Source organism: Numenius arquata, chromosome W, assembly GCF_964106895.1.
Source record: "Numenius arquata chromosome W, bNumArq3.hap1.1, whole genome shotgun sequence".
NCBI classification, from domain to species: domain Eukaryota; kingdom Metazoa; phylum Chordata; class Aves; order Charadriiformes; family Scolopacidae; genus Numenius; species Numenius arquata.
The window spans coordinates 14,061,829-14,083,345 of NC_133615.1; the positions used below are offsets into that span (position 1 = coordinate 14,061,829).

Genomic DNA, 21,517 nt, shown 5'->3' on the forward strand with positions numbered 1-21,517 from the left:
TAGGCTATTTGCAACTCCTCCAAGTCCTGCCACCCCCAAGGTGTTTGAGGCCAAAGGCCAAGTATTAGGCCATTCACGCAGTGAAATGATAGTCACATCTGCCCCTGTATCGAGTAACCCAGTCAGTTTCACCTGATCGGGGGTAACGCTGTCCATCATGAGTGTACAAATCATTTGCGACCGTTTCTCCGACACTGTCTGAGACCAGAAAACAAGTGGTTTTCCTGTTGATCCAAATCCGCCGTCACCGTGAACAACCTGTTCAGTCCTGGGGACACAACTCATAAATGGCACAAGTTGAGCTAAGTGTGTTCCTTTTTCTATTGTTACCAGTGGGGTTGCTGTTGATACCATAGCACAAATTTGTCCTGTATAATCGGCGTCAATAACTCCAACATGCACCATGAGTCCCTGTAGGGTGGTACTTGATCTTCCTATTAGTAAAGCACTCAGTCCCCTACCAATTGGTCCCCAGGCATCTAAGGGCACTTTGTGCACCCCTCGAGTTGTTATAGTCACTGTGTGGGCGGTGGATACATCCATCCTGGCTGATCCACCTTTTTTTTTCTTTAAAGAAAAAATATTTATTTGCAATACAAACAAAGTCTCAATATTGGATCAGTATATATAGGGTCACTAATTTTCCTTCATAACTCAGAAAGCAGAACCATTCCTCACTAACAAGCTCTCATTTGTACTAATCAGAAGATGCATCTTTTTTTTTTTTTTTTTTTTTCCTTTAAAGACCACTAACAGCACAGGAAGCCTTTACAAACCAGCTTAGCTGTAATGCAATATAGATGCACTGTCAAAAAATCCCTGAAAAAATAAATTCCTCCATGAGGTAAGATGCAATTAGGATATTCTCAACTTTCTCACTCGCAACCGTACTTACTCTCATTCTCCCTTCCAATGACCCACGATCCCAACATTGTTGCAGACAAAACCCAATGAACAAACAAACAGAAAACAACCAGAAAACAAGAAAGAGAAGCTCATTCCAACATTCTGGTAACATCTTTAACAAAAAGAACAGTTTCAGGATGTGACAGCATCAAACATTCCTCCAGATGGAGATTTTTTTTATTATTTTTTCCTTTTTCTTGAAAAAAGTACAAAAAACTGGATATTTAGAAAAAATCTGTGGCTTTTTTTTTTTTTCAGTTACATGAGAGTTAAAGTGGACAGGGAGGGGGGAGAAAGGAGGGACTACATTGCAGCCAATAAAGAAATCTCCAAATCCGTTCTGCCCTCCTCCCAGAAATTATTACCGCTTCCTCCCCCTCCCGGCTCGGGGACTCGGATTCTCAGGGACTACTTCCTCAAGCTCATTTTGTCCTGTCATAGGATCATCCTCATCAGCATTACTGTCCGAATCCTCTGGCAGAGGTGGATACAAAAAGGGGTTAAGCGATGGCCGCGCCCTTTGTTCTTCCGCAATCGGCAACAGCAGAGCAGAGGGCTGCACACACTGTCTTGACTTAGATACAGGGAGTCCCTCCTGCGGCCACACATATCCTGAATCTGCCGCTTGTTTATGCAAGTCTTTTGCAGCTTCTATCTGTTCTCGGGGCAGCACATACTTATACTTTTTCTCTTTTCCTTCAGAAAGCCGCGCGCCCCCCCCCATCAGCACACACACACACACACACACCCCCCAGTCTTCTTTTTTGGTAACAGGGGGTTTTAGGACCGGGGGTTTTGGGACCGCAGATGGCTCCGCCCCTCCTTGCGACTCATTTTTTCCCACCGTTTCCGCCTGCTCCCTCTGCTCTTTAAACCCTTTCAAAGTCTCTAGTAGCAAGCGCCACGTTGTTAGTAGTTCAGTTGCCTCTTTGGAGCCTCTCGTGGCTCCATCAAACAATTTATCACCCAAGTCCTTCCATTGAGATACACTAAACGCTGTGACAGTGGTAACTTCAATGCCTTGTCTTTTGCCCCAGAGCAACATTTTCCGTAAAGTCAACTCGGGGAGGTCCACGCCTCGCCGTTTCAAAAGCAACTGCCACATAGAGAGTATGTTACCCTCTTCTTTGGACTGGTTCCCTCCCATGTTCCCAGTAGCTCACCTCTCCAGGTGTCTTATTCACGATCCGGATCAACAGCAGCTCTCCCCGCCGCTCTCAGCTATACTGGGCTCCGTCTCCACGGCTATCTCCAGCCGTCTTTTTTCCTATGCAGAATCACATCGGGGTCACCAGATATCGTTGTTGAGACGGACAAACGACACGGACAGCAGTCTTCTGAAGTTCAAGCAGTAACAGTCTACCCTTTATTAGCACACGTACTTTCTTACATATTCTTTCTTAAGGTGTTCTTTTACTATTGGTTACATATTGTCATAACAATATATCATTGGTTGTCCTTTGCAAACATCAAAGCTACTCCTTATCTTGTCAGTCTCCAGCTGGTACCTAAAAGTTGTTTTACTTCTCAGGATGTTTTCTACTCCCTTCTTTCTCAAGGATATACTTTAATCTCTGCAAGGTCAATTCCTGACTCCATTCCCACAATCAAGGGTTCCATGGACCCGCCGTAGTCCCCCACATTGACCCCCCTCGATCACAAGCCCATCTGTATGTTGCATCTCTTCGTATATGTCCTGATGTGTCATGGGCCCAGCTCATGCTTACGTTCCTGGACCAGAACCACCTGAGCCACTTCAACTCTAGAAGCCTGGTCCACCTGCTTGTTGCTTTGATGTTCTTCAGTGGCATGACTCCTGGGTACATGAGCATCTACATGATGGACTTTTACAACCAGGTTCTCTACCAGGTGTAAGAAATCAGGAAAGGAGGGCAAGAGACCAGCATGGCTGAGTCAAAACCTGCTGGTCAAACTAAAGAGCAAGAAGGAAATGCACAGGCAGTGGAAGCAAGGACAGATATCCAGGGAAGACTATAGGGATGGGGTCAGGAAGGCCAAGGTGCAGCTGGAGCTGAACTTGTCAAGGGATGCAAAGAATCATAAGGGCGGCTTCTATATGTGTCAGACAGAAAAGGAAGGTCAAAGAAAGTGTACCCCCCTAGTCTTCCTTTTATCACTGACATCAGTTGTATAATGTGTAGAGGGGGAACCTCATTTTGAACATCCAGCTCAGCACAGGCAGTCGAGCTGCGAAGAGGCACTGTGCTTCTGTACCAAGTACTTTTGGAGCAGCTCGAACCCCCTCATATGCTACTAATATTTCTTTTTCAGTTTGAGTGTAGTGGGCCTCGGATCCTCTATATCCCCAGCACCAAAACCCTAGGGGTCAAAACTGAGTCTCCCCAGGTGCTTTCTGCCAGAGGCCCCAGGTTGGGCCATGCTCGCTGGCTGCAGTACAAAGCATGTTTCTCACATCTTGTCCTGTCTGGACTGGCCCAAGTGCTGCTGCACAAGCTATCTCCTGTTTAATTTGTTCAAAGGTTTGTTGCTGCTCCAGGCCCCATTCGAAACCGTTCTTCCGGGTCACTCAATAGAGAAGGCTTATGATAAGACTGTAACCTGGAATATGCATTCTCCAAAAAACCCACAACACCTAAGAAAGATTGTGTTTCTTTTTTGTTAGTTGGTGGAGGCACATCCATTGGGATATGATATTGCCCATATTGCTACTTCTAAAAAGTAGATCTCCTGTGCAGGTCTCCTGTGTTAGTTTCATGGCAAAACCAGCCTTCAGACGAATCTAGATTATTCTTTTCCCTTTCTCAAACACTTCCTTTGCTGTGTTTCCCCACATGATGATGTCATCAATATACTGCAGGTGTTCAGGGGCATCACCCTGTTCCAGTGAAGTTTGGATCAGTCCATGTCAGATGGTAGGGCTGTGTTTCCACCCCTGGGGCAGTTGATTCCAGGTGTACTGGACACCCCTCCAAGTGAAAGCAAACTGTGGCCTGCATTCTGCTGCCAAAGGAACAGAGAAAACCGCATTTGCGATGTCACTTCTAGCATACCACTTGGCTGCTTTTGACTCCAGTTTGTATTGGAGCTCTAGCATGTCCAGTACGGCAACACTCAGTGGTGGCATGACTTAATTCAGGCCATGATAGTCCTCTGTTAGCCTCTAATCTCCATTAGATTTTTGCACTGGCCATATGGGCTATTAAATGTGAGAGGGTCTTGCTGATCACTCCTTTGCTCTCCAGTTGCCGAATCAGCTCATGGATGGGCACCAGGGAGTCTCCATTGGTGTGATATTGCCACTGGTGCACTGCCATGGTAGCAACTGGCACTTACTGTTCTTTGACATGCAACAACCCAACAACAGAAGAATCCTCTGAGAAACCAGGCAAGCTAGACAACTGTTTAATCTTCTCCATACTCAAGGCAGCTTCACCAAAAGCCCACTGGTACCCTTTTAGGTCTTTGAAGTACCCCCTCCTGAGGTAGTCTATGCCAAGGATACACAGAGCCTCTGGGTCAGTCACAACAGGATGCTTTTGCCACTCATTCCCAGTTAGGCTTACCTCAGCCACCAAAACGGACACTCCAGAAGTGCAGATGGATTCTGCCCCTTTGTAATCTGATGGCACTAGAGTACACTGTGCACTGGTGTCCACTAGAGCTTTATACTCCCATGCATCTGATGTGTGAGGCCATCAAATCTACATAGTCCAGTAGAACTGGTTGTCCCTTTCCTGCACCTGGCGAGAGGCAGGGTCCCTTTATTCCTGATCAGAGTATTCATTACTTGAATTTTGTAACTGCAAAACACAAGTACCTTCATCAGGGTCAGAAGTAAGATCAGCCCTTCTACTCTGTCCTGTAGAAACCGGAGCAGTAATTTTCCTGGATGGACACGTTTTGTACGTTGTTTTTTTTTCTTGCAATTCCCATAGCTCAGCTTCTAGTTTCAAGGTAGGTTCACCATCCCACTTCATAGAATCATAGAATGGTTAGAGTTGGAAGGGACCTTAAAGATCATCGAGTTCCAACCCCACTGCCATGGGCAGGGACACCTCCCACTAGAGCAGGTTGCTCAAAGCCCCATCCAGCCTGGCCTTAAACACTTCCAGGCATGGAGCATCCACAACTTCTCTGGGCAACCTGTTCCAGTGCCTCACCACCCTCACAGTAAAGAATTTCTTCCTGATATGTAAACTAAATCTGTCCTCTTTCACTTTAAAACCATTAGCCCTCGTCCTATCACTACACTCCCTGATAAAGAGTCCCTCCCCATCTCTCCTGTAGGCCCCCTTCAGATACTGGAAGGCCACAATAAGATCTCCCCGGAGCCTTCTCTTCTCCAGGCTGAACAACCCCAGCTCTCTCAGCCTGTCTTCATAGGAAAGGTGCTCCAGCCCTCTGATCATCTTTATGGCCCTCTGCTGGACCCGTTCCAACAGGTCCATGTCCTTCCTGTGTTGCGGACTCCAGAGCTGGACACAGTACTCCAGGTGGGGTCTCACGAGAGCAGAGTAGAGGGGTAGAATCACCTCCCACAACCTGCTGGCCATGCTTCTCTTGATGCAGCCCAGGATATAGTTGGCTTTCTGGGCTGCCAGCGCACACTGCCGGTTCATGTAGAGCTTCTCATCCACGAGCACTCCCAAGTCCTTCTCTTCAGGGCTGCTCTCCAGCCATTCTCCGCCCAACCTGTATTTGTGCTTGGGATTGCTATGACCCAGGGGCAGGACCTTGCACTTGGCCTGGTTGAACTTCATGCAATTTGCACGGGCCCACCTCTCAAGCCTGTCCAGGTCCCTCTGGATGGCATCCCTTCCCTCCAGCGTGTCAACCACGCCACACAGCTTGGTGTCCTCAGCAAACTTGCTGAGGGTGCACTCAATCCCGCTGTCCATGTTGCCGATAAAGATGTTAAACAGCACCGGTCCCAGTACTGACTCCTGAGGAACGCCACTCACCACTGGCCCTTTCAAGCCCCTTCCCTTTGACTGGGAGGATTGATGAAAAAAGTACCTGTACTCCAGAGTTCTTTACCGCTGCTCCCAGGGCTCTGTAATCCTTCTTGATACTTCTCAGACTGCTCCTGGCGGTTTCACTGGTGCATACGTGAAACAACATCAGCACCCCTGATATGAACCTCTGGTAAGCAGCACACCTCTCTAGGGAGCGCATCAGGTCAGCAAATGGGTGCCTCCGTACCTTTCGGAAGAGAGTCGCCTACTACTATCACTCATCCCTTTTTCTTAGTTGCACTGGTTGTTATATGGGGAGCAGATCTGGCTGCCTTACTGTCCTGGTTCCGACAGGGATAGGGTTAATTTTCCCCAGGCTCTGGCAGGGGACACAGGTATTCCATACCATGTGACACCATGCCAATTCTATAGCCGGGAGCTGGCTGGGGGAGGGGGCAGGAAGTGCCCGCTTGGGAGCAGGCTGGGGCATCCCGGGTCCAATTGGTGAGTGGTGGTACAGTTTGTACATTCCTCTCTCAGTGTTACTGTTTTCCTGTTTCCTTTGCTGTTCTGTTAAACTGCCTTTGTCTCAACCCACAAGTTTTGCCTTTTCCTTCCAGTTCTCCCCCACAGCCGTGGGAGGGTTGAGAGAGCAGCCGCGCGTGGTTCTTTGTTGCCAGGTGAGTCCTTTTTGGCACCCAACGTGGGGCTGGAAGGGTTGAGATAAGGACAGATCTGACCAGAGCGTGTTAAAACAAATTTGTTATATGCATTTATTATATTAGTTAAATAGTTGCTGGTCACAATGTTCCTTCATTTGTTCTTGTGGCTGTGTTATGTAAGGTCTTATATGCTCTACGTACTCCCCGCGATTATGTTTATCATCTCGGGTAGAGGGATCGGGATCATCATTTTGCTGTCCTGTGTGATATCAACTTATGATATGATAACACCACTGTTCAGTCAGTTATGTTGGGGTGTTTATGCAGCATTGCTTTACTGCCCATACTGTTACCTGAAACAAAAGCTCTCAAAACCAAAAGTAGTTTAGATAGGAGATGTGAGAAATGAGCTCATAAATTTTGCTTCAGCTAATTGGTATATTTTTGTTAGTATGTATGTACTAACAAGGGGAGCTTAGTGATAGTAGAGTCTAATAAATTTTACCCAATTAATCTTCAGAAATGCCCTTGGTCTGTCAAGGGATCCTTGTTTTGCAGAACGTTATCTAAGTGAAGAAAAACAGATTGGAAGATAACCTTCAACAAAGGAACCCAAAGGATAGGGGAGTATCATTAAGGCCAAAGAAACCAGTCTTGGACAATAAAACTGCCAAGTGGGCTGTGAAGACTGTCACGTAGACCAGGTTCATCTAGAGGACAACTGATGAAGAGATACAGCCACCTGATGAAGTAAACGACCACCGGAGTGCTTGTAATTACTAGCAATGGACAGTAGATGGTAGCAAAGACTGTGAAATAACGTGTAGCATAATCAAAGGTGTGTTTAGGATAATGATTTCTTAGAATAGGTGTGCTTATGCCTTACAAGGTGAAAAGGTGTGAACTAAACCTGTAATAGGTTAGGCGGTCGGGAAGAATGCGAGCTCCAACTTCTCAACCAATGAGAAGAGAGACAGAAACCCAGGCGGCTGGGATAGGGTATAAGTACCTAAAAACTGAAAGATGAGGTGCGCCTCTGCTTTGAGATGCACCTGATTCAGCGCTGTTTCGCACAATTTTTTTAATAAACCTTTTTATACTTTTTTAATCTTTGCTTCAGTGACTTTGTTCTCTCTTAAATTCTAAGTGTGAGCTGGCGTTTCTCACAGGAGATGTTGCTTTATTTGATGTTGGGTGCTAGGTGGAAATCCACAAATCTAGCTCACCTTACTGGGGATATTCGCCCATTATTTATACACAAAAGATTCTCATAATTCCACCTACATAATCCATAACTCCACCTAGGCTTACATATTAATTAGGATGACTGAATAGCCCTTTTGCACATGTGTATTAAATTTTGCAGTGTCAGCAAAACACTTCTGCGCAGGCATGAGGTCCTCGGTGGTCGTTTAGGTAGGGGTACCCTTCCTCACATTATCCTTTTAAGGTATTGAGTCATCTCAGGACAGTAAAAGTTTACTGTAAGTTTGCCAGCTTTTTGAGGATGATAAGGATGTTCCTTGAAGTAGCCACTGCTCTGTCCTTATTGGTATAGGAGTACATACTTTGACATATGAGAGAACCTTGAAGTGATTAACTACTTCTTGTTATCCCATCCTTATTACTATCAGCTTGGTGACTAACTATTTTCTCACACAGTAAGAAGGTTCGTGTCCTGGTTTGAGGTAAAACAGAACTAATTTTCTGTTCAGTAATTTTTCCTTTTTAGCTGGGCCTCTTCTAACTAACTAAACTCTGAAATTAACAGCATATTGTTCAGAAACTGTTCACTCTCGCAGTGATAAGACCTGATTATACCAAGGAATGGTATGCAGAGAGGCCCTTGCTTATACTTATTGCTATAACAACCAAGGTCGGGTAAATTTGTTATTTGCCCCATTGGAGGGTTGGAAGCGGAAAAGCGTAGAGGGGTCACACCTGTAGGGAGGAACAGACAGGACAGGTGACCCAAAACTGACCAACAGGGTATTCCATCCCATTTGCCCCATGCTCAGTATTAAAGCTGAGGGATCAAAGGGTCATCTCTCTTCCTTCAATGGCTGATGTCTGAGGAGGACCCTGTCTGTTCGTCTGCCTTTGATCCCGATCTGAGCATTCCTGACTCCAGATCTGGAATCCAGCTCCTGTCCGTCACTGAGTCCAGCCTGGGACTTTCCCCTGTGCCTGCTGGGGACGTGATCATCATCCTGGGAGCTTGATATGGTTTTGTATATACTGTATACTTTCTTTTTCTTTTCTTCTTATTATTTATTATTTCATTATTTATTAATATTTTCATTAAAGTAGTTTAGTTTTTTCTAAACTCATAAATCTCTTTTATCTCTTCCTCTCCTGTCTTTTCCTTAGAGGGGGGAGGGAGGGGCCATCTGTCATTCTGATTGGTCAATCCGGTCAAAACCACGACAGTTCGTAGGAAGCAAACAACATTTTAGTTAGCATATGGTTATAAACAAAGCAGAGGCCTGTCTTTGGTAACAATACCTTGGGCACCGTCTCTCAGAATTTATTAATAATCACACTCAATCGATGGGGGAAACGGGGAGGGGGGGATACTTTCCCCAGCTCTTTTGCCTTCCTTTTCTCCTTCGGGCCAGATATGACAGCGTTTGAGAATTTTGAATACTCTTGGGACATTCAAACCAGCCCGATCCTATTGCTAGGTCTCCTGAATGTGTTTCAGTTCTTGTTTATGCTTAAGCAACTATTTAAGGCTACCACCCAGAGATCTGCCCTGAGGTGGGATAGTCATGGGTGGCATGGCATGTGGGAGAATATGGGCAGGTATCTAGAGAACTACTGTCCTGGGTTGAGAGACACAGGACTAACTTTTCTTCTAATGCTGGGGAAAACTGCACTTTTAGAAGACTCTAGTGTCTGAATTTGTGAAAATATTTACTTTATAGCCAGCCAGGCTCCGTGGGATTCAAGGTTAGTGTTTTCGAGCCTTGCCAGGTGCAGGGACAAGGAGGAGCAAGGCCTGGGCATTTGACCCAGGCTGGCCAACAGGAGTATTTCATACCATGAACGTCACATCCAATATAAATTAGAAAAGTTTGCTGCGTAGCGGGCTCTCTCCCTGATGGCGGCGGTCCAGACAACTCCTTGCCCCGGTGCCGGAGCCCTGAGGCCTTCCCTTCCTCCTGAAGCCATTGCGCTCGCAGTGTCCGATACTTGCTATCCACTGCTGGGAGTGCACAGCTTCCTACTGATATAGATGGCTGAGTATAATTTCTGAATATTTTATATCAGTATCGGGATTAATACTGGTTCTTTAGTATTATTGTTAATTATTTAGTCTTAGTCTATTAAATCTATTTATACTTCAACCCTTGTGTTTCTTTGTGTTCCCTGATTCCCCTTTCCGGGTAGGGAGGGGTCATCGGGTGATAGAATAATTGTCTAACGACAATAGATTGTTATGGGTTCTCTCAAACCATAACAACTACCCACCTCCAATGGTCTGGAACTTCATCCCCAAACAACTATAGGACCTTATAAAGTGATAGAATAGTTGAAAGGAAAATGCTGTGGCTATTCCAGAGAGGCACAACTTACTGCACTGTGTTTGGCCCTGGCCAGTATCTACGAAACACTGATGGATATTATGCAGCACCCTGAGGGGAAAGAGAGGGAAACCAGACCTACAGGCACTGTGACTATTCCAAACCCCATGACAGACACTGCAGCTACTCCAACCCCAGTGGCAGGTACTGCAGCAGAACCAGAAATCAAACCCATGCCGGTATCACTTGCCCCTATACAGAAGAAGAAATATACAAAGAAATCATTTCACTTAGGGATGACGATGAACCAGGGCCATCACAAGAACAGGAGCAAGAGGCAGAACCAGAGATAATCATTTGATCCCTAACCCTGAGTGAGTTGGGGAAAAAAAAAAAAAAAGAAATTGAATGGTTTTGGCATGGTCATGCTTGAGATCAGATAAATAACGTATATACCAAATGCTAGCATGCTTCTCTGTAGATATAACAAATCTATTAATGTTAATCTCTGTTACTTCATATTTTTCACATTCTCTTATTTAATGCCATGCTTAAATACACTATACATTTGTCCTGGTTTAGGGTGGAGCAGAACCAACTTTCTGTTCATTAAGAGAGGCTCTTGCTTATACTTTTTGCTGTAGCACTCAAGGTCAGCTGACTTGGTTGTTTACCCTGTGGAGGCACCTGTGGGGAGGAGTGGAAAGGTCAGGTGACTCAAACTATCCAGTAGAGTATTCCCTCCCATCTGCCCTGCTCAGTATAAAAGCTGAGGGATCAAAAGGACTACTTTTAATTGGCTCTTCTTTTTTGGTTCCTTTTCAAGGGTTTTGTTTCAATGAGGAGGACCTTGTGAGTTTGTCTTTGATCCTCATTTGTGTGTTCTGGAATCTAATTCCCTTTTGTCTCTGAGATCAGTCTGGAACTTTTCCAGTACCTCCAGAGGACATGTCCCTGGCAGCTTGATAAGCTTTTGTATATATGTTTTATATATATTATATCTATTTCATTATTTCCTTTATATTTTATTTTTAATATCTCATTAAAGTAGTTTAGGGTTTTTTTTCTAAACTCATAAATCTTTCCTTGTCTTCTTTCTGTCCTTGGAGTGAGAGGTGGGGGAGAGCATCTGTTTTCTTGTCATTGGTCAACCTGGCCCAAACTGTGACAGATTTATTGGTGCCCAATATGGGGCATGAGCTTCTAGCTTCCTCAGGGAATGTTGCTCCAAAGTGAAATGTTATTGTGTGCTTTTAGAGAGCTTAGTTTGAAGTTAATAGATACAATGCTGCTGAACTTGCTTTGTGTTGCATGGTTTACTTGTTATTTGTATGTGGTAGTTTAAATGTGCTATTTTTGTATGGATTGGCGTTCAGATGTATAATATGATTACTTGGATAATGGCTGTACCTGCATATCTTGGGCATCATGTGATGGATTCTATTTTCAATTACACTTTTGGTTTCACCTGGGAAAGGTTTATCTTGCCCTTTAATGTTTAAGTCAAAGAGCTAGGTGATGGAAAACTTCTGGGATGTTCAGAAAAGAAATGTTACTTTCAGAAGATTGTGATCTTGTTGCTAGTTCTCCTGAATGTGTTGCAGGGTGGTTTTGCGTTAAACATGGGTGCAGGAGTATGTGTTATGTGACATGTGATCCTGCTACTTGTATCCTATGGGCTAATTCATAGCTGGTACAAACACAAACCGTTCCTTAAGCTGCCCCCTCGCCTGCCCCAGCAAAAGCCACAGCACAGACATAAACAGCTGCCCTCCCACCAGCACTGGCCAGGCCCATATCTCTGCCTGTACTGGTAAAAGCTATGGCACCAGCCCTGGCTCTTGCAAAAGCCACACTGTGACTCATCTTAGTACTAGTCACTCAGCAGTCTATGGTAAAAGTTCCTCTGCTGCTGGTACCCCCCACACCTGTATCACAAGCCCCTCCCCTGCTTGTATTGACACCAGTTGCTTCAGCCCTGACAAGCACTGTCACTACTCAGGCTGCTCTGACAATGAGCACTGCTGCTACTCAAACTCCAGCAGAACCAGCATAAGTTGCACTGGTGACTAGGAAGCAGAAAAGGAGGTCAGCTTGTTCCCCTGTCTCTCAAGATAGAGACCAGCCCAAGTCAGACTCCATGGGAGAGGGCTCCTCTGACAAAGATACAGGAGAGGGTCCTTCTCAGGCAGTATCGACACAGGAGGAGGATTCAGATGGAGAGAGAATCATTAAACCATTCTCTATGAAGGATTTGCAAAATATGAGGAAGGACTTCAGTTGTCACAAAGGGGAAGCAGTTATCTCCTGGTTGCTCTAATGCTGGGACAATGGGGCTGATTCCATACATGTAGATGGTAGAGAAGCTAGGCAGTTGGGAAACCTGACCAAAGATGGAAGTATTGATAAAGCAATTGGGAGAAAGACAAGCACTCTCAATCTCTGGAGGTGACTGGTGTCAGCTGTAAAGGGCAGGTATCCCTTTAAGGATGATACTGAATGTGCTATCTTTGTTGCGGAAGTTTGTGCAGAGTGCACCTTGAATATATTTCTGTACATTGTCAACAATGGTTTGGGGAGGATCTGATGCTGATACACCAACTGTAAATGCAGTGGCCAGTAGGAAGACTGTCTCTCTTCTCCCCTCACTGTTGCAGTCATGGAAAAAAAGGACTGATAAAATAGAGGAAACAACCAGGACAATAACAGAGCAAAAATAGAAAATAGCTAAGAAAAATGATAAACTGTTTTAAAAACTGTCCAGGATGGAGAAAGAATCACACTCTTAATCTGAATGGACCCATGTTGCCATCATAAAGAAAAAATGCCCTCCTACGAAACCAATTCAAGAGAAACAGGACCTGTTCCGAAACTTCCTGTGACTTTGTCTCTGCAACTACGGAGAGGACATAAGTAAGTGGAAAGAAACACCTATCCTGGTCCTACAAGCACGAGTGCTTGAATTGCAAGGTAAAGCAGACAGAAGAAAATACTCGTACAGGAGGGTGACTGCTCCAGTCTGGATAGGAACTCATCTTCTAATTGTAGATGCTGTCCTCAACATTAGGGTTGCCCTGCCTCCAGCCACGAGGAGGAGAGGGATAACTGAGTCTAGTGGACTGTGTGGATTTGATGGCCTGGCACATTAGAACCTTGAAAGTATAGAGCCCTAGTGGACACTGGTGCACAGTGCACCCTATTGCAATCAAATCCCACTGCTGAGGGTTAAGGAACAGCAGGTGTCAATTGCTACTGCCATGGTGCATCAATGACAGTATCACACCAACCGAGACTCCCTGATTCCTATCCATAACATGATTTGTTGGCTAGATACCCAAGGGGTTATCAACAAGACTTGCTCACCCTTTAACAGCCCTATATAGACAGCTGTATAGACATGGGGAACAAGCAAGAGGAGTTAGATACATGCGCACGCCTCCAGGGCTACGATCTTACTGGCATTACTGAGACATGGTGGGATGGCTCTTATGACTGGAGTGTTGGAATGGAGGGTTACAGACTCTTCAGGAAGGACAGGCTGGGCAGACAGGGTGGGGGTGTTGCCCTCTATGTCAATGACCAGCTGGAGTGTGTGGAGCTCCACCTGGGGATGGATGAAGACCAGACAGAGAGCTTATGGGTCAGGATTAAAGGGAGCACAGGGGCAGGTGATGTTACAGTAGGGGTCTGCTACAGACCACCAGATCAGAGTGACAGGGAGGATGAGGCCCTCTATAGACAGATAGGAGCAGCATCGCGCTCGCACACCCTGGCCCTCATGGGGGACTTCAACCACCCCGATATCTGTTGGAAGGACAACACAGCAGGGCACATGAAATCCAGGAAGTTCTTGGAATGCGTTAATGATAACTTTCTTCTTCAAATGATCGAGGAGCCAACGTGGAAAGGAGCCGTGCTGGACCTTGTCCTTACCAACAAGGAGGGGCTGGTGGGGAATGTCAAGTTCAAGGGTAGCCTCGGATGCAGTGACCACGAAATGGTAGAATTCAAGATTCACAGGGCAGCGAGGAGGGTGTGCAGTAAGCTCGCTACCCTGAACTTCGGAAGAGCAGACTTGGGTCTCCTGAGAGATCTGATTGGCACGGTAGCGTGGGAAAAAGAACTGGAGGGGAGAGGGGCCCAAAAAAGCAGGTTGGTATTCAAGGATTGCCTCCTCCAAGCTCAGGAGAGGTGCATCCCAAAAAAAGAAGAAATCAGGCAAAATAGCCAGCAGGCCTGTGTGGATGAACAAGGAACTGCTGGACAAGCTCAGGATCAAAAAGGAGGCCTATAGAGGGTGGAAGCAGGGACTGGTAGAATGGGCAGAATATAGAGAAACTGTCTGAGTGGCCAGGAACCAGATTAGGCAAGCAAAAGCCCAGGCAGAACTAAATCTAGCCAGGGACATCAAAGACAATAAGAAAAACTTCTATAGATATGTCAGGGATAAAGGCAAGACTAGGGAAGATGTGGGCCCTCTCCAGAAGGAAACGGGAGACCTGGCCTCCCAGGATATGGATAAGGCTGAGCTACTGAACGACTTTTTTGCCTCAGTCTTCACCAGCAAGGGCTCCAACCACACTGCCCAAGTCACGGAAGGCAAAAACAGGGGCTCTGCGAATGAAGAACTGCCCACAGTAGGAAAAGATCAGGTTCGAGACCTCTTAAGGAACCTGAAGGTGCATAAGTCCATGGGACCTGACATAATCCATCCACGGGTCCTGAGGGAGCTGGCAGACGAAGTTGCTAAGCCGCTTTCCATCATATTTGAGAAATCGTGGCAATCTGGCGCAGTTCCCACTGACTGGAAAAAGGGGAACATAACCCTGATATTCAAAAAAGGAAAAAAAGAAGACCCAGGGAAGTATAGGCCAGTCAGCCTCACCTCTGTGCCTGGCAAGATCATGGAGCAGATCCTCCTGGAATCTCTGCTAAGGCACATGGAAAATAAGGAGGTGATTGGAGACAGCCAACATGGCTTCACCAAGGGCAAATCGTGCCTGACAAATTTGGTGGCCTTTTATGAGATTGCCACAGCCTTGGTGGACAAGGGCAGAGCAACAGACGTCATCTACCTGGACTTATGCAAAGCATTTGACACTGTCCTGCACGACATCCTGGTCTCAAAATTGGAAAGTCATGGGTTTGATGGATGGACCACTCGGTGGATAAGGAACTGGCTGGATGGCCGCGCTCAAAGGGTTGTGGTCAACGGCTCAATGTCCAATTGGCGGCCAGTGATGAGTGGTGTTCCTCAGGGGTTGGTACTGGGACCAGTGCTGTTCAACATCTTTGTCGGAGACATGGACAGTGGGATAGAGTGCACCCTCAGCAAGTTTGCCGACGACATCAAGCTCGGTGGCATTGTCGACACGCTGGAGGGAAGGGATGCCATCCAGAGGGACCTGGACAGGCTTGAGAGGTGGGCTCGTGCAAACCTCATGAAGTTCAACCAAGCCAAGTGCAGGGTCCTGCACCTGGGACGTGGCAATCCCAGGCACAAATACAGGCTGGGTGGAGAATGGCTGGAGAGCAGCCCTGAGGAGAAGGACTTGGGAGTGCTCGTGGATGAGAAGCTCAACATGAGCCAGCAATGTGCGCTGGCAGCCCAGAAAGCCAACCGCATCCTGGGCTACATCAAGAGAAGTGTGGCCAGCAGGTTGTGGGAGGTGATTCTACCCCTCTACTCTGCTCTCGTGAGACCCCACCTGGAGTACTGTGTCCAGCTTTGGAGTCCGCAACACAGGAAGGACATGGACCTGTTGGAACAGGTCCAGCGGAGGGCCACGAAGATGAGAGGGCTGGAGCACCTCCCCTATGAAGACAGGCTGAGAGAGCTGGGGTTGTTCAGCCTGGAGAAGAGAAGGCTCCGGGGGGACCTCATAGCAGCCTTCCAGTATCTGAAGGGAGCCTACAGGAGAGCTGGAGAGGGACTCTTTGTCAGGAGATGTAGTGACAGGACAAGGGGTAACGGTTTTAAATTGGAAATGGGGAGATATAGATTAGATATTAGGAAGAAATTCTTTACTGTGAGGGTGGTGAGGCACTGGAACAGGTTGCCCAGGGAAGTTGTGGGTGCCCCATCCCTGGAAGTGTTTAAGGCCAGGCTGGATGGGGCTTTGAGCAACCTGCTCTAGTGGAGGTGTCCCTGCCCATGGCAGGGGGGTTGGAACTAGATGATCTTTAAGGTCCCTTCCAGCTCTAACCATTCTATGATTCTATGATACTTGATGAGCCTATGCATGTCTAATTCTCTGAGATGGGTTATATGTTAATTTGCAAATATTTCCCTACTATCTGTCTTTGTTGAGAAGCTGTCTTTGTAGCTTGTACTGAAATACAGTATTATTAGAGAGAAGTGTTTATATTTAATAGGCAATAGCATTAATTTAAAGTTAGGGAAAGACAATTTATTAAATTGAATAACAGATTCTACATGCAAGGTGGCATTCTACCTCCACACCCTTTACGTACATTCAGTTTAGTTTATATTGGTAGCATTTCCAACCCCTTGAATAACATCCTGGGTTGGTAGGGCAAAAATCATGGCTTAAAGCCACCATAGCCCATGATCCCCTTCATGTACAAGTTTGGTGACTCAACACCAATTCCTACCTTGCATTGTCCATAAGAAGGTATACAGTCGTACATTTTCCTAAAAGAACAGTATTCTATATCCATGTTTATGTCCATGCGTCAAATCTTGTTCCCCTTGGAATTTGAGATGGTATTGCCACTGGCTTCAGTGATGCCATGATTTGCCTACTTGATATGTATACTTGGCTTGATATGTAAACTTGGCTGATCACCACTATCCCAGGTCAGGAAAGCATTTAAATGGGTTGAACTTACTCCAATTTTGTATAAAGATACTTCCATGAATCTGGAGGTAAGGCCTTTCATTTTCCAAACTCGTACACACGCACAGGTATGGAGCTTCAGTGGAATAATCATGACCCTCAGATAAGCAAGTGTTAAGTGATTGAAGGATCAGGGCACAAAGCACTGACCTTTTGATCAGAATGAAAGCACCTTCAGAGTATCTTACAAAACCACTTTGATTGAATATCTGCTCTGTCCTCTGTTATATTTTTAATTATTTTATATAGACATTGTAAGTAAATGTAACTCTTCCCTGCAAACTACACTATGAACCTAGTGAAACGTGTGTGCTCTATATTGCAGTAGCGCTATTGCATTCACTTTCAGAGGAAAATATATGATGAACCTTTCTGAATGGCATGGCAGTGTTTGTGCATGATATGGCACAGGCACAATGACTAGTGAGAACTTAGCACAACCTTCTGGGTGGCACATTTCCCCAAAGGTGGGTCAGTTGGTTTCCTGGGAGCAGTGAAGCAGGATTTGTTCCTGTATAAATTGCCTTAGACTAGAACCGCCATACTTGAAACTGTTTACTCTGGTATGAGTTCAGCTGAGGCCCTTTTCTTTGCACCCTTCTGCGTAAACTGCTGTGTTTGTTGACTGACTTTGTTAGCTGTGCTTTGGTGAGCCTTGAAGGGAGCAGGGAGAACAGGAAAGAGGACTGGAAGACTTATTACATACTCGCTCCCTCAACATACTCTATAGAAATAGGAATAGCTAACTTCAATAGTCAAGAGTACTCCTACCAAAATGTAAGATTTTTGGAGGGATTTTTTATTACAAAGGATCAGCTATTTGGCAGTAGCATTTCTGTACCATTTCATTCTTGTACAATCTCAGAATTTGTTGTACTAACGGTATAGCAGTCTTTATTTCTAAAAATGAATTTACATTATGAGAAAACTCAAGCACTTTTGTTTATCACAAAAGCAGAGTATCAGATTTTCTATTTGAAAATATCTGCATGTCACAAAAAGACATTGTACTGGATCTGGCTGGGAACTTTCTTCATAGCAGCCCGTATGGTGCTGTGTTTTAGATCTGTGGCTAAAACGGTGTCGATAACACACCAATATTTTGGCTATTGCTGAACAGTGTTTGCACAGCGTGGAGACTTTTTCTCTTTTTCCCCACTCTGGCTCCCCCTCAGGGAATAGGCTAGGCGTGGGCAAGTATTTGGGAGGACACAGTTAGGACAGTTGACCCAAATTGACCAAAGGGATATTCCATGCCATGTGAAGTCATGCTTAGCCATAAATAAAAAAAAAAAAAATTTAAAAAAAAAAAGAGGGTTTGGTCTTTCCAAAGTAGCCGTTGCTTGGAGACTGCCTGGGTGTCAGTCTGCTGGTGGGAGGTGGTGAGCAATTGCTTTTCCATCACTTCCAGGTTTATTTCCTCCCTTTCCTTCACTTAATAAACCGTCTTTTTCTTAACCCACATGCTTTTCCTTGCTTTTTCTCTTCTAATTTGTCCCCCATTCTGCTGTAAGGGGAGTGAGCAAGCAGCTGGTGGGTGTTTAGTTGCTGGCCAGGGTCAACCCACTGCAGACATATAGAAAGCTTTAAGGAAATAAATCTGAAGTTCGGTAGGACTTTTTCCTCCTAAAAATGCTATTAATTCATTCATTTCCAGATTTTAAGACTCTCAAAAATTACTGCTTGACTTTAACACAAGCCCAATACATATCTTCACATATAGAATTCAAGCAGCCCTTCCACAACTTAAAAAACCTAATGACTACTAGACAGTGCTACATGTCAAAAAAGAGAGACTTATAAAGCACTGTAAGCCAAGAACAAATCACAGTGTAGGATCTGCAGTGACTTAGAAGTCACTTTCAGCAACAGCAGTGCTACCACACACAGACGCACACCCACACACACGTTGGCAAGACAGAGGCATGACACAATTTATCTGTTTTCTTCTCTATAGGTGTCTGAAACCACTCTTCTCGACACAAAACTGGAAGAGCAGAAAAGGTAACAAGGAGGAAAAAAAGGACAGGTAAAGAGGTAGCAGCAGCCGCCTGCAGATAGAGGAGGGAGTGTCTTACCCTGGCTGGCCAATGGGGATAACCTTTCATCTTAGCAAAGATCAAGTCTCCGGGTTTGAAATCTTGGCTCATGTTTTCACAGCGATGTGACGCCTGTTGCTACGAGACGAATAAAGTCGTGGGAGGGATCTGCACCTCTCTTTCCTGCCACCGAGGTGCTTCCAGCCGCTCAAGATCACACTGCCAGAGATTAAAAACACCAGGGGATAGGAAGAGGATGCCAACAGAGCGCTCCACCAAGGGCAGCCCCCACCCTGTGTCATTACACTCCCTGCCCACCTTCCGGCTAGAAGAGGAATACTGAAACCAAGCTGCCAAATACATCTACAGTCATGCGCACAGACCCCCTCCAAGCGCAGATACCACCCAACCTCATCTCTCTGACCCCCAGAGACCCCTCTCCGCCCACGCACAGCACCCCCAACCTCATCTCAACCTGCTTAAATTCACACACGTGACTTCCCCCCCTCTGCTCGTGCTCTCACTCCCCTTCCCCACGCAATCAACACCACACACATGCACACGATACGTGCTTTGTATAATATACATACATAAATATGATAGAGATATATATACACACCCTTCCACTAAAGCTTCTCCGAGACCAACAGTGCTCCCGCCGTACCATCTGCCCCCACCCCACCCATATGCGCACGCGCCAGAAGGGGAAGAGGGGTGGAGAAACAAAATTTTGCTTGCCCTTCCCCCATAGCTTCAACTGCTGCGGTCTAGTTTCTACCACATTCATGTCCAGTCCCACAGTCCCTTCAGTCTGCGGTAGAAAATACCACTATGTTCCCTCTCTCCCTCTAGAAAGCTTGTTGATACTAACTGGAGCGAAAAGAAAAACAAACAAAAAAAAAATCGGAAAAAAGATAAATAAAAATAAGCAAGCCCTGCTGAAAGGAGCTTAATCCCTCCTTAATGGGCGTGTAGAAGGCTAAAGGGGAAAAGAATGGAGTGATATTGTCTTCCTGCGTTAGAGAAGGGAAAGAGACCCTAATTTGTGTTCTCCCCCTATAGAGCAGATGAGATAGTTCATCCCTTTTTTTCGCGGCTGCTGCTTGGGGAGGAGGGGAGGAGGGGATGTGGTATCTCTCACAGTTGGGAATAGGGAAAAGAGAAGCACTTCCGTAGAGGAGGTAGTGGCGGCTGCGTTCAGGCAAGGCAGAGGGAAGAGACGATCAGCATGTGCTAAGTACTGCAATGTTCATCTAGTAACTTCTCCATTCCAGACAGTGGTTGTGATGTACTGGCCTTAGCAAGTTTGACCTGCTTGCGCAGCTAGTTACCTGGGAGGGAGCTGCCCCCAGACAGAAGCCCGCAGGCAGCTCCTGGCGACAACTGTGCAGAAACAGAGAGAAAAGTCTGCTGAGAAGCACTGATCCTGAACTGCTGGGGGCGGGGGAAAGGTTTGTTCCGTCTGAGGCGGCTTCATCTTGGCTTCAGGAGTCTCTGTCATTTCCTCCCTTAGGTACGCAAAGCTGTGTTCCCTGTTTGCCACCTCTGAAAGGCAATGGTTATTGCTAATGATAGTTCAGGTTGGCAATTCACCTTTGCTTTGCAAGTACACTTTTGGGGCACTGAGGAAAAAATAAGTAAGAGGTGGTTCCGGAGCCGTTTGTAAAAGACGTCCTCCTCAAAGCAGGGTATAATCAGAACACCAACATGAAACTACATTTCAAGCTTTCCAAAGAATGAAAAGCAAGAGAGAGTCAAGGATCAACTGTAGTTAAGCAATTGCTTTTCATACAAACATTTTATTTTGGTGACGGCTCACATGCAGTATAGAATACCATTTTTTTCAGAACTTTTTGTGACTAATTCTGCTAGTATTACGTTCATTAGCTGCAGTCTGGTAATTACGGAGTTTCATGACTTAAGTCTTCAGTCCTTTTCATCAACTTTTTACTTGTGCGTGCTTCAGGATGTACTTATGATATTTTTGTACCTTAGATCTCCAAGCGTGTGGCTAGAAAGCTACTCAAAAGATTGCACATAGTTTGTCCAGAAATGTGGAATGCTTACGTTTGTTCCACTGTCTCTCAAAAGTAAGATGTACTTGCTCAGGAATCACAGAGCATGACATGGTTACAGATCATTTGAAATACTGTTCTTTATAATCAGTGAGAGAGAAAACTGAAATATGTGTACTTTAAATACGTGAAGATAGACTTGAGATGTGATATTCAATCCTGATTCTGGAATTTCTCAAATCTTGTTGGTGCTTAGCTCCTGTGATGTTCTCATAATGATATTTAGCTGAAACTAATGGCATGATCAAGTTTAGGCTTATTTTTGTGGAGGCAGAAAAAAACTCCTATCCCTAGTGCAAATACCAAGTTCCTAAAGGAAGCATGAGAACTTATCAAAAAATGAAACATCAGTAACACATTTGACGGGGACAAAAACCCCCGTGTATTTTCCTCACCTCCTACACACAAATGCCTGACCATTTGGAACCCTACAGTGGGGTTTAGTGGGCTTCCAGTACCTAAAGGGGGCCTACAGGAAAGATGGGGAGGGTCTCTTTATGAGGGAGTGTAG

At 45.6% G+C, this 21,517-nt stretch overlaps 1 long non-coding RNA gene across 1 annotated transcript; it reads right to left on the reverse strand.

The window, feature by feature from the left end:
* Positions 1–1,105: 1,105 nt before the first annotated feature.
* On the reverse strand, positions 1,106–19,615 carry LOC141476699 (uncharacterized). The gene is made up of 3 exons (XR_012463678.1): positions 19,551–19,615; positions 18,971–19,150; positions 1,106–2,173 (listed from the first exon to the last, which is right to left on the reverse strand). It is a non-coding gene; the product is annotated as an uncharacterized lncRNA (long non-coding RNA).
* Between the last annotated feature and the right edge of the window lie 1,902 nt (positions 19,616–21,517).